Consider the following 16973-nt stretch of genomic DNA (forward strand, 5'->3'; position numbering starts at 1 on the left):
CAAATAAATTATTCGAACAACCAGAAAGGTCTGCGTAGAAATAAATATTCATTTAGGACTTGCACAGCTAAGGATATGATCCAAAATTCTTTCAACTTTGTTGTATCGTCATCAGCTATTTTCCATACTTAGTGGATTCCAAGCCCTTTAGCAAATTTTATTCCAATGTTTCCTAAAAATTTCAACTCTTTTATAGGAACCTTTCCCAAACTAGCCTTCCCTTGAATCCTTCCCGAACGCTGAGACATCGATGGCTCGCGATCACTGATCGCAAGATAGAAAAGGGCATTCTTCGAAGTCAACTTCATTGGTACTCTTGTTAGCCGACTATCTATGGATGGCCCTCATTCCATTTTTTTCAATCATTTTGTTCATTTATCGAGTGCGATCTACTAGGAAATCGCTATAATTTCGCACACTATTGAGTTCATTTGAGTAAAAAAGATTTTTTATTACTCAAATTGCGATAGTTTTTAATAATAAATTATCAACAAAATGAAACAAATTTTATTCTTTAGCTGAAATAATAGACATATCAATTGAATGAAATAAACAGCGTTTCTCTTTTTATCTAGGTTTTGCTAGTTTGATTATTGTTATTTTTTTTTTTTTTTTTTTTTTTTTTTTTTTTTTTTTTTTTTGGCGCATCAACATCTGAGGTTATTAGCGCCCGGAGCTTTTTCCAGTGCACTGCCGGCCTCCGGACAGTGTTCTCTCGTTACAGACAAGATTATTGTTATTATTATTATTATTATTATTATTATTATTATATTATTATTATTTTGAAATAGTATTGAATGTTTAAAAAATATTTAGGAAAATAAAAAGAGATTAAATCATATACATTAGTTGATGGCTCTGTTTTGGAGATTATTTTGGAGGCAAGCGGATAGACGGTGAAGCAAAGCTTAACTGGTGGTGTTGATCGGATTGGATGGCATGATTTCTACTAGGACAGAGAGTGGCGCTAATTGTGTACGTGCCTGCTACAATGGAGATTACGGAACAGGACATACATCATTGGAAACGACATCAATTAGACTTCCATTCGGTCAAAGCATTTCGATAGAGAGGATTTAATGTGTGGTCAATTTTTTAACATTACCTTGTTACATGGATTAAGCAAACAGTATGAATCTTTTATAACTTTGTTTTTAATCAATACATTTTTATTCATACAAACTCAGTTATAAGTGAAGAATGGTACAAAAATTTATTATTGTCTAACCTTTAAGTTCCATAATTAATTTCAATTATTATTTGTTAATTCTACTGTATTCTAGGACAATATAGCGAGCGGGAGTGAATTATACAGGACAATAAGTAAAGTAAGTAAAGTAACTGCCTATTTTTTCAGGCGAGCTTTACGTCCAACTACCAATTTAGATGTCGTGGACGGAGGCGACTAGCAAACATACTTTGCTGCAATTTTCTTTTATTTACCAATAAATAAAACCCAAGGCCTAAGACCAGCAATCGAACGCAGTACCACAGTACATATTAGCTTTACAGGTCTCGCTTCTAACAGTTCGGCTACCGTGGCGCCTTATACGGGACAATCAATTGTAATGAGTGGATTAATATGAAAAGATATAGTTATTGACACTAGATTCTTACATATTAAAAGAAAAATCAGGCTTATAATGGATATGAACTAGATTGGAATAATGAACGATAAAGCAATTGAATGAATTACAGTGTGTTGTTACGAAGAGATGATGTTCATGAACTCTTGTGGCACTCTGAACGGGTGATTTGTAAGCGTTCCTCGCAAGTCTCTACGTGTTTTTTGCTGCTATTAGTGGCTCCCAAATTCCTTCCGTAAAAGTAGTGGCTGACTTCAAGTAGTATCTTACCAATTACCTGTTGATGGGTCATTACATTACTATAACAAATCCATATGATTCTTAGGCCAGTTTCTTTTCGATCTGTTGTCAATGAAGAAATAGTCAAATATTGCGGCGACCACCAAGAAATTCTACACCAAAATACAGTATAGCTAAAAGGATGGCCACTGCCGGCTCAGAAAACACTTGCATCGTATGGGCCTGGCAGATGATAGCCTTTGTAGGTTCTGTCAAGAAGAAGAGGAAACGGCACTGCACGTGTTGTGTCAGTGTGAGGGGCTTGTATGGCTAAGGATGTTACTTCTCGGGGAGGAAAAACCAAGGCCTGAGAGCTTTACCCAGGAGTCACTCTCCAGAATTAAGAGTCTGATAAAGCGGACGGGTTTGGAGGATGAGCTCTAATGTCGGGGAGCCACAATAGATCCATAGGGGTCGCGGTAGCGTAGGCCTTGAGGGCGCCCTAATTCAATCTATTCTATTCTATTCTATAGCTAAAAGATTAGCAGGGCTATCGTTGAGTAGGAGCTTTGTGGTTAAAAATATTAAAACACCTAAAGTAATGGCGCTTATTGCGTGCTCAGAGGAAGCGTGAGGAAATACGAAGTTGTAGCGGAATCACTACTAAAATGTGAATATGGATTAGATGGCAGTGGCTTTAATATTTGCATTAAAATAATCAGTGTTTGTTCTGCTATAGAAACAACAGTAAGTCGTATAATTAATAAAACTATTAACGAATATTGTAATAACGTTCAATATTTAACATTAGTAACTTTGAAACAATTTATTTAAATGGAACGAGCAGCTATAAATAGGCAGTTCACTGTTTTATTCGCATTCAATTTTATTACTGTTAACAATTTAAATATTAAGTTGTTATATAGTTTAACTTGTTTGCCATCTAGTGAATTTAATTGAAACTAATGTGTCATTGAGAAGTCCGATAATTTGAAGATTATTAAATCTAAACTATGATGACCAATAACGGGGCCCATTCATCAGATACAATTAAACAGTGGGTACAAGTCAGTGTGACGCAATGTGGCTGCCTTTTAGGTAGTCAAGTGATCACGGCAATATGGAAGGGGAAGCTGTGCCCCCTCTATAATAAGATACGTGTGGTGGTAGATGGATGAAATATGTCAATTGTTACAGAAAGTGTGTTGATATTATTATAGTCGCTGTATTCTTTTCCATTGCGGAAGTATTAATCGTAACACCAAGTGGTATTCATTTAGCAAAGTGGATAGTCGAGGTCAATTCTAGAACTAGAATGCCATTTCTCTCCCTCCTGGACACCAGCAATCACTACATAGACATCGCGCTGAATTACTATACTAACACACAAACTTACTAACAGTTTAGCAACCATTATCTCTGGCTCGAGTTCAATCAATAATAATTCATGGTCATTCATTTATAACCATTCTTACTAGTTTAAGTTAAAAATAACAAATGCACTTATTGTTTCAATGTTCCACGATTAATGTTCCTATTCTTTACAAGTCCAAAGTACTATATCTAAGCAATAATTAGCAGATAATTAAAGCTTCAACTTCCTAGGTTTGTTAGGCTTCAACAAACTGTTCACTTTAGGAACATCGCGTTATATTCGGGCCAATACAACTTAAATCTCAAGAAACATCTTTAGCACAGCTCAAGCTCAGCTTTGCACCGGATAGGTCATGTGAGTCATCAGTTACCACTTTCCTGACAAAAAGTGCTCTCAGTAATTTGGGCCACTAGTTTACCTGAGCCAGAAAGTAAATACTATAAGTGGAAGAGGAGTTTGGGATCCATTCGCATATAAAGTGTGTTTTACATCTTTCCGTTTGCTATTTCAATTTAGTATTTTCATGGCTTCCTGTATTTGTCTAACTTATATCTGCCATTGTTTGTTAATGAGAGGTTCCACCGTAAATGGTAGATCAATTCTTCCCTTTACTATCATATCAGCCATCTCGTTTCCCTCTCATCCCGTAGTTAATATGACAGTTTATAACTGAAAACTTGGCATTATAGAGGCCAGGTCCAGGGCATCAGTTTGAGAATTGAGAAGGCCATGTTATTTTTTTTTTTTTTTTTTTGGCGCATCAACAGCTGAGGTTATTAGCGCCTCTAATATCTGTTCTTTCTCGAACATATTACTCCACTACTTGGGATGGCGGTTGTTCTTCTAACCCATGCGCATCCGACGCTGAACCTTGACCAGCAAGGTTAGTGGAGCTCCAGGTAACGAACAATGCCTCCATACATCCCCTCTTACATCATCGACTCAGTCGACGAGGGGGAGGGTGGATACATAGTTGCCATCCCTTACATTTTCCTCATTTCAGGGTTATCTAAACCCTTAGGTATGCCTCTTATCAGTAAGATAAATTAAAATAATTGTAAGTAAATTATCGATGTGCTTCCCTATAGTATATCATGTAGACTCAACTCGTTTATTTCTTGGCCAAAAGGTTATTTGCTCTTGAAGGGAAGTACTTTTATAAATATTCCTTCCCCTGTTAATAGTCCTTAATTCTAACTGGGTGTAGTACTCTTATAAATATTCCTACACCCGCTACAATAGCTATACCTACAACTAAATACTATACAGTTATACAATCATTCACGCCAATAAATACATTCACGCTAATAAAAACAAACATGCTAATAAATACAAACACGCTAATAAATACATTTATACCAATAAAATTCTTTCACTCTACATTTATACTTTGGGAAGAGTACTCGATATTCCTCTTCCCTTTAACCTCTAAACCTAAACCTAATCTAATCTAAATTTGGTGATACATATTTATTCTCTTCAAGAAAGCAAATAACCCTTTTGTATATGAAGACCCTTCTTGCAACGTTGCGCGCAAATCATGTGGCAGGCCTGCTGCTTCTCTATCTTGACGAAGTGCCTGACACCCTTCCAACACATGCCAAACCGAAAGTCTCTCTCTGCACCGTGAGCACCTCGGTTTTCTAGCACCTAGAAGGAGGTACCCATGAGTGGTTCGTGTGTGCCCAATTCGTAGCCTCGTCAATATTACTGATTCTCGCCGCGGGAGGTTCTCAGCTGGTATGCATCGTACTAGTGGTTTAATTTCTTTCAATTTTTCTAAAATGGCGTCCCACTGATGCTGCCATTTCATAATTAATCTTTCTTTAATGTGGCATCGCAGGTCAGTGGGGCGAATAGGTATGGCAACGTGTGTATGTTTGCAGGCGGCACTCTTTGCTGCCTGGTCCGCTGTTTCGTTGCCAGTTATTCCTATGTGGCCTGGCACCCATGTAAATATAACTTCTTGTCCACCAGTACTTAATTGATGCAGTATCTCGTAAATTTTCTTTATCATTGGGTCAGCTGAGAATGGGTCCCGGAGAGCCGTTAGCGTGCTTAGTGAATCGGACAGCAGAAGCACTTTATTATAATTTTTCTCCAGTGTTAGTTTTAGGGCCTGGCATATTGCATACATCTCTGCTGTGTACACCGAACTATTTGGAGGGAGAGTCCACGTAAGTGTGACGTCCTCCGTGTACACAGCACATCCTACACCATTGTCTACCTTCGACCCGTCCGTAAAGATAGGTCGGTAGTCGTAGTAAACATTAAAAATTTCTAATAATCTTTGTCTGTAGACAATGGGAGGTGTTTCCTGTTTCTTGAATAATGCCAGGTCCATGCGAACACGAGCGCGGGGTAATTGCCAGGGTGGGGAAGTGCTAAACTTCCACGCCTCAACTGGACAAAACTCCAACCCCTCCGCTTCCATTAGACATTTAGCTCTTATTCCAAGGGGACGTGTCCGCGTTCTTTGCTGTCGAAATTCCTCATCAAAATGGCTCTCGAATATGGAGTTAAACAGAATATTATTCGGTTTCCCCCATATTCCGGCGACATAACATAATGTTAACTGCTCTCTTCTCAACTGAGGTGGCATTAAGCCTGATTCCACGTAGAGGCTTTGCAGAGGGCTTGTGCGGAAGGCGCCTGTTATAAGTCTTATTCCTTCGTTATATACTTTATCCAGTAACTTTAGGCGTGATTTGCGCGCTGAGCTGAACACAGGAGCTCCATATTCTAATTTTGAGCGCGTAATACAAATAAATATGCGTTTTAGGATTTCACGTTCTGTTCCCCATCGGTAGCTAGACAGAAATTTTAAAATATCAAGGGTCTTCTTTGCTTTTAGGTGAGTTGAGTCTACATGTTCCTGCCAAGACAAGTGCGAATCAAAAATGAGGCCCAAAAACTTTGTACTTTCTTTGTATTGTATTGGGTTTCTTTCCAGGTATAAAATTGGAGGATCGTGTGCATGTCTTAATCTGCAAAAGTGTAAGCACACCGTTTTCTCTCTGGAAAATTGAAACCCGTTTTTGAAGGCCTCATCGGCCACTCGGTTTATTGCCTGTTGCAGAGTCTCCCCAACCTCATTTATATTATTACCAGATAAATATATTGCAAGGTCGTCAACATATAGGGAAGTCTGCAAGGGGTCTCCCACAACTTCTGCAAGACAATTTACCGCCACTGTAAATAATGTTACACTTAATACCGATCCCTGGGGTATGCCATTTTCTAATATTTTTGGAGCCGAAAGGACCGACCCCAGACGTACTCGAATTCTACGTAGCTCTAAAAAGCTACGTATGAACTTTGGCAAATTTCCACGAAGTCCCCATTCGTGACACTTCCGCAGGATTGCATGTCGCCAAGTAGTGTCATACGCCTTTTCGAGGTCGAAGAACACGGCCAGTACGTGTTCTCTTCTCATAAAGGCGTTTTGGATATATATTTCTAGACGGCTCATTTGATCTAGCGTAGATCTGTACCTGCGGAATCCTGCCTGATACTGGCTGTAAAGTCCTTTGGTCTCTAAGACATGAACCAACCTATAATTAACTATTCCTTCAAGGACTTTACTCAGACAGGAAGTCAACGATATGGGTCTATAGCTAGAGGGATTGCTGGGGGTTTTCCCCTCTTTAGGGATCGGTATTACGATTGATTCTCGCCAACTATCAGGATACTGACCATTCTCCCATATGCAGTTATATAATTCCAGAAGACGTTCCTTATCTAAGGAAGATAAGTTTTTGATCATCGCATAGGGAATCCCATCCAATCCTGGAGATGTATCCTTGGCTTTACTAAGGGCATGTTCTAATTCAGACATCGTTAGGGGGACATTATAGCTTTCTATTGTAGTGGTATCAAAATTTAGTGTCCGGAGCTCCTCGTCACTTTTTCGCCTAAGAAACTCGTCTGAGTATTGCTGGGAGCTTGAGACTTTTGCAAAGTGCCGTGCAAAATGCTGTACTACATCTGTTGGCTCAGTGACGACGACATTACCTTGAAGGAGGGCTGGCACTGAAGGAGTCTTTCGATTGCCAGAGAGGGCTTTTATTTTGTTCCATACCTCCCTCACAGGGGATGACGTAGATAATGTCGATACGTAGGAGGCTAAGGTTTCCTTTTTTGCACTTTTAATAATTCGTCTCTCTTTGGCTCTTAGTCTCTTGAAGTTTATCAGATTTCCTTCAGTTGGATGTCTTTTAAACCTGTTAAAGGCCCGCTTCTTTGCCCCATTGGCTTCCCTGCAAGCTGAGGTCCACCAAGGAACGGGAGGTCTTACGACTCTCCCACCGACCCTCGGCACCGAACCATCTGCTGCTCGCAGCAACGCTTCAGTGAATTTCTTCGCGTCAGTGGTGACATCCCCTGTCAAGCTTGGTGCCACCACGTTGGCTGAGTAAGCGGGCCAATCTGCCCTCCTTATGTCGAATCTCATAGGTGTGATAAAATCAGACCTGGAGATGGAGCTATTCACTTTAATCGGATAGTGGTCACTTTGGAAAAGTTCTTCTAGCGTGTTCCATTCCAGATGCACCGCTAAGGAAGGAGATGATATGCTTAAATCAATAGCACTAAAAGTTCCAGAATACGCATTAAAATGAGTTGCGGCACCGTTATTCAGTAGCATTAAGTTTTGATTGTCAACAATCTCTTCTAAGATCCTGCCACGGGTGTCGGTTGTGGCTGATCCCCACCAGGTATTATGAGAGTTAAAATCTCCCATAACCAATACCGGTGCGGGCAGCTGAGAAAACAGATCCTCCAGATCACCCCTCCTCCAGTGAATATCTGGCAGGTAAACACTGACTAGAGTGATCCTTAACGGTGTCGATAGACGCACGGCTACAGCTTGAAGGTTAGTATTTAGCGTGAGCAGTCTGCTGGGGATGTTGTCCCGTACACAGACAGCTACCCCGCCGTGCGCTCTTCCACCTGGGACAGGTTGCACCTCCTTAGAATAGGAAATATACCCAGGGATCCGTATAGAATGCCCCGGACGAAGTTTGGTTTCCTGAAGACACATGCCAAGGGGTCGGGATTCTGTCACTATTCGACGTAATCCTTCTAAATTGTTCCTGTAGCCCCGCATGTTCCATTGTATAATAGATTCCGTCATTTCGTAAACTTGAAGTAAACTACGTATTGCAGGAACGCCGTCAAAATCATTAAAGTGGTTTTGTAAGTATATTTCATATTTATAAAGTATATACTAGCAATAACTTTATACATTATTCTCATAAATAGTTTAATCCGATGCTGCATTCTTTCGGGATTTACCTTTCGGTAATCCCTTCTTTTTCACAGTTCTCGGCGGGCGGTCCGAAATGTTTCCGCCCTCCGATTCGGAAGCTTCTAAATCTGTTCCCAAAAGCTGATATTGTTGGCGTGGGGAACAGATGTTTTGGCTGGGAGATCGCTGACTTCCCATAATCTTCTTTGCTCTACAGCCCCGACCAAGGATCGGTGAACGGGGTAGAGCTATCACTTTCTCTGGCTGCTTCCTCCGAGAAGTTCGGCGTGGTGTATTTACCACCCGCCAAGCATCCTGCGAGGAAGCAGATGTAGGTGAGTTCGACCCCACCTTAGATTGTTGACCCCCTAAGAAGGTAGGGGGTGGGGTGGCTAACCGAATGGTTAGCGGGGCCCCTTCTGGGGCAGTTAATTTTGGTGGTGGGATTTCTCCCACCTGGATGATTGTACTTTTTAAGGCCGGAGAGAGGCCCTTTATTGATTGAAAGATTGGCGCTGGTGTTTTTAGCTTTTGTGAATAAGTCACATCTGGAAGAACATAGGATTTACTTTCGACTATAGTTCTTGCTTCCAGATAGGACAATTGTTGAACAGTTTTAATCCTCTGAATTTCTTTTTCTTTTTTCAAAACAGGGCACTCAGCCGCACGAGCGTTGTGCTCACCTCCACAATTGACACACTTAATTGGAGGGACGCATTCCGTTCCTTCATGGACAGGCTTTCCGCACGCACAAATTGGTTCTAAAACGCTGCAGCGTTGGGCCGTGTGTCCAAATTTCTGGCACTTGAAACAACGCATTGGCGAAGGAATGTACGGTCTCACTTTTAATTTGTAAAAAGCGGCATCAATTGATGTGGGTGGCTTTGGCTTGTCGAAAGTCAATACTAAGGAGGCAGAGTCAACTAGATTTCCCCCCAGCCTTCTCTTGATCCTTCTGACGTCCAAGACACCCTCATGCGCTAAACCTTCTTTTATGTCTTCTAACGAGCTATTAAGGAAATCTTTACAGCTAATAACTCCCTGCGAGGAATTCAGTCGCCTATGGGGGCTTGATTCCACCTCAACATCCAATAGCCTATTTAACCCTAGGATCGCTGCAACTTGGGCACGGTTTTCGGCTTCGATACAAATCGAGCCGTCCCCCTGCTTCCTGATACTTTTAGTTTTCCCCAGGGCATTTTTTATTTCTTTGCTTAGCTTGAATGAACAGGTGTTAGTGAAGTTACCTTCCTTCCTCTTGATAACAAAGTATCTTGCCCAATTATCCTCGTCTAAATTGAGGTAAGGTACATTTTGAGCACTTCTCTTGACATTCTGATGGCCACCCCTGGCTTTCTTCCGTGGCGGGGAAGAGGGGGCAAAAGGTTGCAATGTGATTGCACTCGCTTTCGTTACAGTAGTCGCATTACCGGTTGATATGTCCATGTTCGCGCGTTTGTCAGTAACTAGTGATCCAAATTGAAAATTGGAGGTAGATGGGAGAGGCTGTGGAGGGAAGGAAGGAACAATGGGGGTTAAAGGGACAGGATTAGGAAGGGAAGGGGAGACGTCCATATTTAAAGAGTTGGACTCCTCTTTTAGGTTTTTGATTGTTTGTGAAGACATTTCGTTCCCACGAGAAACCAAGGTAAAAAAGTCACCCACAGCAGAGCCTGGATGCCATGGAAAGGCTACATTACAACCGGAGGTCGCCTGGTGTCCGGAGGGCACCGTTAGTGACGGCCAGGAATCCCGCCGCCAACCAACTCCTCAGCACGGTAGCTAACACCTTGAGTTAGGTCCCTAACTGTGTACCCTGTATGCACCACCGTATCTAAATGTATGTGTGTGTGTGTGTGTGTGTGTGTGTGTGTGTGTAGGAGTGTGTGCATTGTATGTCAAAGTGAAAATATTCATGTTCAGTGTACCCCCCTGTCAGGCTGGGCTCGTAGGGAGAGCCGACCTCCCTAAGAAGTGCTAGTCACTTCCCCCATATCCTGTTAGTCGCCTCTTACGACAGGCCATGTTATTATTATTATTATTATTATTATTATTTTTGTAAAGTAATCGCCTATTTTTTTAGGCGTGGCTTAACGTTTAACTACCAATTAGGTATCGTGATTAATCCTAGTACACAAGACGCTTGGTAAACTGTCTCAAACTTTTTCTATCTTCTCCCAAGCTATATTATTACTGATGATGATCAGTAATGGACCCATAATCTTTTTTTTAATTTAAATATAAGTAAATAAACAGACGAAGAAAGAAAGAATCACTTCCGCTATAGTTATCATTGGCCTGACGCTTTGCAATCAAGGTTGCATCCTTTTTTTGCCCTGCTGGACTTAATGTTCAACTCAAATTAGGTGTTGAGTGCATATTTCTAGACCACTTTCAAGTACATGCTCAGGGAAGGGATTAGCTATAAGGTTAGCATACTGGACTCCCACGCGGAGGTCCCGGGTTCGAATCCAGCTGCTGACCCTTAGATTTTCTCTTCCTAGGAGCTTCTTACTGCTCACTGTCCGGTGATGGACAGTGTTGTCTGTAACGAGAGAACACTGTCCGGAGACCGGCAGTGCACTGTAAAAAGCTCCGGGCGCCAATAACCTTAGATGTTGACGCGCCTTAAATCATAAAAAAAAAAGTACTTGCTTATAATAATAACACACCAAGCCTGTCTCTTACGAATATTTAATAGATAATACTTTGTGCTGCAGTAAAATTCCTTCTTTGAAGTGAACATTTGCGAACAACTTGATTTTAATTAATTTAAAATTTGAATTTAACAACTAATTAATTATATTTTTAGCCAATTATATTTAAATAATGTTTTCGATATAAGTGAATGTGTTAAAATGTGAAACAAATTAAAAGACGCGTAATAATGTTTAAAAATAAACACAAATAATGTTAAGATAGTTCTATCTTAGTCCAGACTGACTCATAACTTGAATCACTACACAAGCTTTGTACTGTCGACTTCTTGCGTTGGTCCTGTATTTGCCAATGCCACGATCTATGTATGCAACCAAGATAACTAATTAAATAAGATAGAAAAAAAAAAAGAAGTTAGGTACGTAGATGAAGCTACTTTAGAATAAGTGATTCATCGTTTCACTTTTATGCGCAACACGTACTGGTAGGTGATACTGCAATATCTTACTTAGTTTTCACCGAGTCGTTTTCTAGATTTTATTGATCACTTATCTCACTTTACTAACATACATCTAAAGCTTTTCTTTTACAACAGTGAAATTATGTAAGGAAAAGTAAGGAAGCATGAGTCATAACTTTCCTTGTAAACCTTGAAGGTGGCTTTTGAATAAAAGGATAGATCCACTAAACAGGATAGAATCAACGATGATCCATAATATAGCTCTCAAGGGAGCTTCTTGCCTTCACTGAGAGAGTTTTCGAGAATTTAGTGTTAGTCCCGACCAATGGGTTCCTTTTTAGTCCTCCAACACATTGCTTCTTTCTAGTCTCCAATATTCTCAGTATTTCAATGTTAGTTCTCGTCTAAACCCAACTATCTATGTCCCATGTAGGCCCGATATTACTCTTCTTTACTTTTTTTTTTTTATGATTTAAGGCGCGTCAACATCTAAGGTTATTCACGCCTGGAGCTTTTTTCAGTGCACTGCCGGCCTCCGAACAGTGTCCTCTCGTTACAGACAACACTGTCCATCACCGGACAGTGAGCTGTAAGTAGTTCCTAGGAAGAGAAAATCTATGGGTCAGCAGCTGGATTCGAACCCGGGACCTCCGCGTGGGAGTCCAGTATGCTAACCTCATAGCTAATCCCTTCCCTCTTCTTTACTTTAATAATCATAAATAATTTAAAGCCAATCTTTTGTAGTAAAAGCAAGTAAATACAGTACTAATTTCCGAGATTGACTTTTTACTAGACTTATTATTGCGAGATCTATCGGATTCGCAAAACATGTAAAACCTGTGTCTGCATGACTTTTAATATCACTAGACGTTAAAATTAGATACCTCACATTCGATTTCCATACTATTGCCTTTTTCGATATTAAAGCTTCGCTAATAACGTGTCGCTGATAAAGATATTTTCCATTTTTTTCTACTTCCGCTAAAAAAAAAAAAGTATTATTCCTTTATTCTAAAAAAATCCATGACTTCTAAATCAAGAGTTATGGGAGCGTAGGTAGCTGCTGAAATGATATGTAATTATTAAGAAGTTTTATAGTAAGTATGTGTTAACGACTAATTCATTATTTGAGAAAAACTAAACTTTTGTTTAACTACACTACTCACGATTTTTGGACACGTAAAACATTGTAAATAATTTAATTATCGATTTATTGATTTTGACAGTTCCCATTAATTATATTTGTTACTTGTTCTAGGATCTACGTGCTATTTTACAACAATTTTTCAGTTTAAATATCTACACAGTTATTATGTTTTGTTTTGCGACAAATGTTGACTTTATTTTTTTAAAGATTATTTTTATGATGTTAATTTATAAAATTTAGGACACGCTACTGAAAATAATTCGATTTGAAATAACATAATGTAAATAATGTAACTAAGAATATTTTAATTTTGAGTTTACGAGGGTCGTTTGAAAAGTCCGTGCAAAAATAAAAACTACTTAATTTTTTGGGGTAAACCTTTTTTATTTTTCAACATAGTCTCCTTTTAGGCTTATACACTTTGTCCAACGTTTGTTGATCCCTTCAGAATAATAGGATTTGTCCAAGTCTGAAAAATAGCCATTCGTTTCTGCAATCACCTCCTCGTTTGAATAAAATCTTTTTCCCGCCAGCCATTTCTTCATATTGGGGAACAAATAGTAGTCCGAGGGAGCCAAGTCTGGAGAATAGGGAGGATGTGAAACGAGTTGGAACCCTATTTCCATTAATTTTGCGACCACAACTGCTGAGGTGTGAGCTGGTGCGTTGTCGTGATGGAAAAGGACTTTTTTGTGGGCCAATCGTGGGCGTTTTTCTTGCAGTTCGGTTTTCAAACGATCCAATAACGATGAATAATATGCACCTGTAATAGTTTTACCCTTTTCCAGATAGTCGATGAGGATTATTCCTTGCGAATCCCAAAAGACAGTCGCCATAATCTTTCCGGCCGAAGGAACGGTCTTCGCCTTTTTTGGCGCAGATTCCCCCTTGGTAACCCATTGTTTAGATTGTTCTTTGGTCTCAGGAGTGTAGTGATGTATCCATGTTTCATCCACAGTGACGAAACGACGCTTAAAGTCCTGCGGATTCTTCTGGAACAGCTGCAAACCGTCCTTGCAACACTTCACACGATTTCGTTTTTGGTCAAGCGTGAGCAATCGCGGCACCCATCTTGCGGATAGCTTTGTCATGTCCAAATGTTGATGCAAAATATTATGTACCCGTTCATTCGAGATGCCCACAGCACTAGCAATCTCACGCACCTTCACTCTTCTGTCATCCATCACCATATCATGGATTTTATCAATGATTTCTGGAGTAGTAACCTCAACAGGGCGTCCAGAACGTTCAGCGTCACTTGTGCCCATATGGCCACTCCGAAAATTTTGAAACCACTTATAAACTGTTCTAATCGAAGGTGCAGAGTCACCATAATGTTTATCAAGCTTCTCTTTAGTCTCCTGAGGCGTTTTGCCTTTCATAAAGTAGTGTTTAATCAACACACGAAATTCTTTTTCGTCCATTTTTTGAAAATCACTCGACTTCCTCGATTCAAACGAATGCCAAACACAAAGAAATAGACCGATCTGGCTGAAACTTGGTGTGTGTTCTTCCAAGAGATGCTGCTAACTAAACATAACCTCGATACGCGCCAGTGGTGCTATCTCTCTGACTTTGCACGGACTTTTCAAACGACCCTCGTATTTAAATAAAGCTTAATTACTGACTATTTGAGTACGTGTTTTGGCAACTTTTTTTTAATCTTTTATTGTAATTTACCACTGCAACAGTTGTTGCAACAAGCAAATGTGGTAAAAGAAAAAAGAAATAGAAGAAAATCATGAGTGGAGAAGGCACCCAGTGGTGCCACTCCAGTAACGTGCTTTGCTCTCACGATAAGAGTAGATCACGAGGCCATCTTCTCTTCAATCTCCTTAGAGGATCACCTGGTAATGTGGAGGAAGATAGGTGTTCTATGAGAGGGTTAGGGATGAGCTGCTGTAGAGGAATGAAATTTGAAGAAACGAGTGTTAGCAAGATCTGTAATGAAAGGGATTTTGAGGTCATTATGGATAGTGAGGTTTAGATACACAGAACGGAGCGTTAAGAAGTTTTCGAAGTATTTTTAACTGCAATGCCTGGAGGCGTAGTGAGTTGGAACGCTTAGTCGATCCCCATACTTCGATGCCGTATGACCAAATAGGTCGCCGTAACAGTAGATATATGAGTTTTGTTATGTAGGTTAAGTTTCGAACGTTTGTCAATTAGTCTGGCGAGAAGTTTGTAGCGTTGGTTAGTTTCTGGTCTTTTCAGTCTAGTATGGGGATTCCATATCAACTTTTTGACAACTTAATCTGAATTTTTTTACAATAATTTAATTAGAATAATTTAATTACAATAATTTAACATATTTCATCCTACAATTAGTCGTTGACATTTTTTAAACTAAATTTATTTATAGTTTTATCTTAAAATATTCCAATTCAGCTAGCCTTATGGAACTCATTTGTAACCTCCTCAGCAAATCATCGGCTAGGCGATGTGTATCCAGCGTAATCGGCGAAAGAGGGTAAGTGTAAATCAGGGCCGCTTAAATATCTCGGAAAATACAATCATCACCGGGCATATTGGTAGATTTACCCCGTCAGGGCAAAGTACACCAAAATATTGGCACTCTACCGAAGAGCAAGGTAGGGTACTCCGCTACCCAATGCTCCCTGTGTATGTATCTCCTCTCTTAGTATACCATAGATTATTGTCTCTATTATTATTATCTCTTATAGCAAACTATTGTACATACTGTATTATATATCTTTGAAATATATAGGTGCACATATACGGATTCCTCACCTTCCTCACCTGGTCTGGTCGAGGAGAAAATTTTATTATTTCATGACTGGAAAAACCAGGTAAGAGAAAAATCTTAGTACCTTCTAGGCTGTAATTTTCCGGGTCATAACAGTATGATTCCACTCCTGTCCACAGTACCTAATTGGTAGTTGGACGTTAAGCCCAGCCTGAAGAAATAGGCGATTACTTTACTTTAAATGAATCTCCTAGCAGAAGAAAGAAGCGAAGTAAACTTTAAAAGTGGTTTTTATATTATTTCTTGGGTAAAAGCAATGTATGATCTCATTTTAGTGAAGATAGCCAAACCTAGGCGCAGCAAATACTAAACTTCAATATACCGGCGTCATGGTGGTCTCTCTATTTACTAGAAAGAACTAAAGAAGAAGATACTCAAATCCTGGACTACCACTGAGTGAACATTCCTCCAAGGGCTAGTATAAACTTGATGGAATGATTCTCTTTCTTTTTACACCAAGCAATCTAACAAGGGGCCAAAGTTAATGGAAGTTGGTTAGGCAGAGCCTAGACAAGACACTTAACAAGCTTTCTATAAATGCGATTCGTTCCAGTTTTATATATAATATAGAATCTTCTGAGTGTGTGATGGTAGAATGTTCCAACTTTTATATAACTATTAAATCTTAACCAGCCAGCAAAGCTCACCTTCTCGCTGTAAGCTGGGTTCTTTTCCGACATCATCCCTGTACAGCACTCAAGTTCAGTTAAACCTTACTTTAAAAAAAGAACCTCCCTATTTATATACAAGCGTACTGAGTCATGTGTACGCCCATAATATTAAATACAGATTTCTTTAACAGCAATTTGATTTGTATTTTCTTTCTTTCGCTGATTTAATAGCGGCCATTCGGTAAGATTTAATGGTTAATATACGACATTATGACGCTTCTCACGATGGTAACAAGTGACAGGCGATTCATCAATTTCTACATTATTATATATCGTAGTAACAATCTCGTAGCACTAAATGGAATTTTTCAATTATCCATCTACGACACTGAGAGTTAATTAAACGGAAAAAGTAGATTTTTAATTGCTTTTAATGATAACATTTCATATAGTTTGAGAGTCACATTGGATCCTTTAGTTGCTATTAGACGTGTGTTTAATTTAAAAACAATGAACAAAAACCATTTCAAGAACTACTTCTGCGCCTAGAATTATTTCATTGTGCACACAAATGCACGTTCCTACTCGGAGAGAAAGTATAGAAACGGTCCTTATAGATCCGAGAGCCGACGATGGGAAAGAGGTAAGAATGTTGTATGTCCGGAAGCCGGAATTATACTGAGATTGGTAAAGATGCCAATGACGCTGGATGTTAACTAACCTTACATACAACAATCAAAAAAGTAGTATTAAATCTACTCGCAGTTATTCTAAGGGTACGTTCACAACGGAGCTGTGAGCATAGATGATAGCGGAGATGATAGCAGTGATGCATCAGCGCTTATAGAATAACCTAGTACATTCTTATGTGAGCGTGCACAACGAAGCTTCGACTAGTGACT

This window comes from Rhodnius prolixus, unplaced genomic scaffold, assembly GCF_049639745.1.
Source record: "Rhodnius prolixus isolate KJV_2025 unplaced genomic scaffold, Rpr scaffold_1, whole genome shotgun sequence".
NCBI classification, from domain to species: domain Eukaryota; kingdom Metazoa; phylum Arthropoda; class Insecta; order Hemiptera; family Reduviidae; genus Rhodnius; species Rhodnius prolixus.